Below are 5,000 nucleotides of genomic sequence, written 5' to 3' on the forward strand. Positions count from 1 at the left end.
GAGTCAAATTAAGCCGCAGGCTCCACTCCTGGTGGTGCCCTTCCGTCAATTCCTTTAAGTTTCAGCTTTGCAACCATACTTCCCCCGGAACCCAAAAGCTTTGGTTTCCCGGAGGCTGCCCGCCGAGTCATCGGAGGAACTGCGGCGGATCGCTGGCTGGCATCGTTTATGGTTAGAACTAGGGCGGTATCTGATCGCCTTCGAACCTCTAACTTTCGTTCTTGATTAATGAAAACATACTTGGCAAATGCTTTCGCTTCTGTTCGTCTTGCGACGATCCAAGAATTTCACCTCTAACGTCGCAATACGAATGCCCCCGCCTGTCCCTATTAATCATTACCTCGGGTTCCGAAAACCAACAAAATAGAACCGAGGTCCTATTCCATTATTCCATGCACACAGTATTCAGGCGGGCTTGCCTGCTTTAAGCACTCTAATTTGTTCAAAGTAAACGTGCCGGCCCACCGAGACACTCAATAAAGAGCACCCTGGTAGGATTTCAACGGGGTCCGCCTCGGGACGCACGAGCACGCACGAGGCGGTCGCACGCCTTCGGCTCGCCCCACCGGCAGGACGTCCCACGATACATGCCAGTTAAACACCGACGGGCGGTGAACCAACAGCGTGGGACACAAATCCAACTACGAGCTTTTTAACCGCAACAACTTTAATATACGCTATTGGAGCTGGAATTACCGCGGCTGCTGGCACCAGACTTGCCCTCCAATAGATACTCGTTAAAGGATTTAAAGTGTACTCATTCCGATTACGGGGCCTCGGATGAGTCCCGTATCGTTATTTTTCGTCACTACCTCCCCGTGCCGGGAGTGGGTAATTTGCGCGCCTGCTGCCTTCCTTGGATGTGGTAGCCGTTTCTCAGGCTCCCTCTCCGGAATCGAACCCTGATTCCCCGTTACCCGTTACAACCATGGTAGGCGCAGAACCTACCATCGACAGTTGATAAGGCAGACATTTGAAAGATGCGTCGCCGGTACGAGGACCGTGCGATCAGCCCAAAGTTATTCAGAGTCACCAAGGCAAACGGACCGGACGAGCCGACCGATTGGTTTTGATCTAATAAAAGCGTCCCTTCCATCTCTGGTCGGGACTCTGTTTGCATGTATTAGCTCTAGAATTACCACAGTTATCCAAGTAACGTGGGTACGATCTAAGGAACCATAACTGATTTAATGAGCCATTCGCGGTTTCACCTTAATGCGGCTTGTACTGAGACATGCATGGCTTAATCTTTGAGACAAGCATATGACTACTGGCAGGATCAACCAGGGAGCTGCGTCAACTAGAGCTGAGCAGCCGGCCGCCCGGGAGTGTGTCCCGGGGGCCCGCGCGAACACGCAAGCGTCCGCTCAATTATTCTGCAAACAGGAGGAGGCTGAGCTCCCCTGCACAACACACCTCGAAACCCTCTCAGGTCCCGGCGGCGCGCAGCGCCGTCCTAAGTACTTGGTCGGGTTCGAGAGAGGCGCAATCGCCCGGAGTTAGGCGAGTAGACGCTTTAGGTGCGACCACCCGTGCTCCCAACTGAGCTTGCCGCTGCCGACAGAGGCCCGGGAGCGTGCTGTCGTGGCATTGCCGGCGGGAGACAACACGCGCCACCTACGGTGACCGGCAGCTCCAACGCCAGCGCCACAGAAGGACAAAAGCCCCACTTGGGTGCCGAAGCGAACTCTCCCAGCACAGCGCACGCGCCAACACGTCCGCACAGCTGCGATACAAACCACCTGCGAGAACCGCTGGGGCGACCGAGCAGCAGACGGCGTCGCGGCGCCGAGCGCCGGGCGGCGGCGCATCCTCAGCGCACACAGTCCTCAATCGGACCAGCACACTGCAGATGGCCACCGCGCTTCGCACCGGGCCCGCGAGGACCTGCTTTGGCCGCAAGGCGCCGCGAGCAGGGGGCGCCGGCGCGCAGCTGCGCCGCCTGCCGCGTCCGTCGGCCGGCGCGCCTGCCACTGGCCGCCCCCACCAGCCGGCTGTAGCGCGTGCGCCCACGCACCGCGCTGCCAGCACGCCGGGCGGCCCCCCCTCACCGGCCGGGGACGGTCCCACCCAGCCACCGCCGCGTATCGCCTCACACCCAGATCCCCTTTCACGTTCGTGGGCATGGTGGGTCCCCTTTCACGTTCGTGGGCATGGTGGGTATCCCTGAAACAACCGGTTAATAGCTCGACCGATCGTCGCCAACACTGATTCACCTCTAGCGAGAACAACCGCACCACAACGGGTTACCTGTTGTTCATTTGCGTAACGTCACCAGCAAACGTAGACGTCCATCGCCATTTGCAACGAGTATTGCATGCCTGTGTCAGGTGTCACAACACACTACGTCTGCCCACATAGACGCAACAACATGTGCACGCCTCGAGAACACGTGGAAGGTAGCCCCCGTACGTATGCGGTGTCCATTGCGCGAACGACTGTCAGCCGGCCTCTGCAGGATGTCGCAGATGTGGAACGCGGTGCAACATGCTATCACGGTGTGTGAGAAGAGACGACTACGTCCGAATACACGCTCCACTACATCAACAGACTGCTCATGCTGATCGCCATCCAGGGCGTCCGTTCCTCCCACACGTCTGAATGGCGTACCACACTGCAATCCAGCTCTTATAGGGAGACGACACGTAGCTGCGTGCACAATATTTGGACTGTATGGTCTGCCGTTGCTAGGCGCAGTCGTCGTACGGTCACACATGTGCCACGATGTATCATTCAGTACATACGGACCAATGTGCAGTACAGTTTGTGGGTTTTGCGTACATCGGCGGACAGGTGACAGGCCGTACCACAACGTAGGCTGAGTACGTCGGCATGCGAAGGGCATTGAACATGCAAACTTCTCAACGACCAGCTTGCGAAGGCAGGGGGGAAGGGGGGGGGGGCATGTACGTCCTGCTGCTATCCACATTACAGTGTATAGCAGGAGCATGTGGAAAGTCAGCAACACCTGCAAGGTGTTTAACATGACGCGATACACAGGGGACCGGGCAGTGCGAATAGCGAACTATATTGCGAGGGTTGCGGTTAGGCAACACTACACTAATTTAACGAGTTGCATAACAATTACAGAGCAGGTTCAGCGACAACGTGCGTCAGGTTAAGGCGCAATATAGGTTAGGTTAAGGCACAACATGGGTTACGTTAAAGCACAAATTAGGTTACGTTAAAGCACAAATTAGGTTACGTTAAAGCACAAATTAGGTTACGTTAAAGCACAAATTAGGTTACGTTAAAGCACAAATTAGGTTACGTTAAAGCACAAATTAGGTTACGTTAAAGCACAAATTAGGTTACGTTAAAGCACAAATTAGGTTACGTTAAAGCACAAATTAGGTTACGTTAAAGCACAAATTAGGTTACGTTAAAGCACAAATTAGGTTACGTTAAAGCACAAATTAGGTTACGTTAAAGCACAAATTAGGTTACGTTAAAGCACAAATTAGGTTACGTTAAAGCACAAATTGGGTTACGTTAAGGCACAACATGGGTTACGTTAAGGCACAACATGGGTTACGTTAAGGCACAACATGGGTTACGTTAAGGCACAACATGGGTTACGTTAAGGCACAACATGGGTTACGTTAAGGCACAACATGGGTTACGTTAAGGCACAACATGGGTTACGTTAAGGCACAACATGGGTTACGTTAAGGCACAACATGGGTTACGTTGAGGCACAACATGGGTTACGTTGAGGCACAACATGGGTTACGTTGAGGCACAACATGGGTTACGTTGAGGCACAACATGGGTTACGTTGAGGCACAACATGGGTTACGTTAAGGCACAACATGGGTTACGTTAAGGCACAACATGGGTTACGTTGAGGCACAACATGGGTTACGTTGAGGCACAACATGGGTTACGTTGAGGCACAACATGGGTTACGTTGAGGCACAACATGGGTTACGTTGAGGCACAACATGGGTTACGTTGAGGCACAACATGGGTTACGTTGAGGCACAACATGGGTTACGTTGAGGCACAACATGGGTTACGTTGAGGCACAACATGGGTTACGTTGAGGCACAACATGGGTTACGTTGAGGCACAACATGGGTTACGTTGAGGCACAACATGGGTTACGTTGAGGCACAACATGGGTTACGTTGAGGCACAACATGGGTTACGTTGAGGCACAACATGGGTTACGTTGAGGCACAACATGGGTTACGTTGAGGCACAACATGGATTACGTTGAGGCACAAATTAGGTTACGTTGAGGCACAAATTAGGTTACGTTGAGGCACAAATTAGGTTACGTTGAGGCACAAATTAGGTTAGGTTAAGGTACAATATGGGTTAGGTTAAGGTACAATATGGGTTAGGTTAAGGTACAATATGGGTTAGGTTAAGGTACAATATGGGTTAGGTTAAGGTACAATATGGGTTAGGTTAAGGCACAACATGGGTTAGGTTAAGGCACAACATGGGTTAGGTTAAGGCACAACATGGGTTAGGTTAAGGCACAACATGGGTTAGGTTAAGGCACAACATGGGTTAGGTTAAGGCACAACATGGGTTAGGTTAAGGCACAACATGGGTTAGGTTAAGGCACAACATGGGTTAGGTTAAGGCACAACATGGGTTAGGTTAAGGCACAACATAGGTTAGGTTAAGGCACAACATAGGTTAGGTTAAGGCACAACATAGGTTAGGTTAAGGCACAACATAGGTTAGGTTAGGGCACAACATAGGTTAGGTTAAGGCACAACATAGGTTAGGTTAAGGCACAACGTAGGTTAGGTTAAGGCACAACATAGGTTAGGTTAAGGCACAACATATGTTAGGTTAAGGCACAACATAGGTTAGGTTAAGGCACAACATAGGTTAGGTTAAGGCACAACATAGGTTAGGTTAAGGCACAACATAGGTTAGGTTAAGGCACAACATAGGTTAGGTTAAGGCACAACATAGGTTAGGTTAAGGCACAACATAGGTTAGGTTAAGGCACAACGTAGGTTAGGTTAAGGTACAAC

The 5,000-nt window shown here is 51.6% G+C and overlaps 1 non-coding gene across 1 annotated transcript in view; it reads right to left on the reverse strand.

Moving 5' to 3' along the window:
• The window catches only part of LOC126434063 (small subunit ribosomal RNA), a 1,909-nt gene extending 619 nt beyond the window's left edge, over window positions 1-1,290 (reverse strand). Inside the window, exon 1 of the ribosomal RNA XR_007578950.1 lies at window positions 1-1,290. This exon is cut by the window's left edge and continues 619 nt beyond it. This is a non-coding gene — a ribosomal RNA (small subunit ribosomal RNA).
• Between the last annotated feature and the right edge of the window lie 3,710 nt (window positions 1,291-5,000).

The sequence above is a fragment of the Schistocerca serialis genome, unplaced genomic scaffold (assembly GCF_023864345.2).
Source record: "Schistocerca serialis cubense isolate TAMUIC-IGC-003099 unplaced genomic scaffold, iqSchSeri2.2 HiC_scaffold_1180, whole genome shotgun sequence".
NCBI lineage: Eukaryota > Metazoa > Arthropoda > Insecta > Orthoptera > Acrididae > Schistocerca > Schistocerca serialis.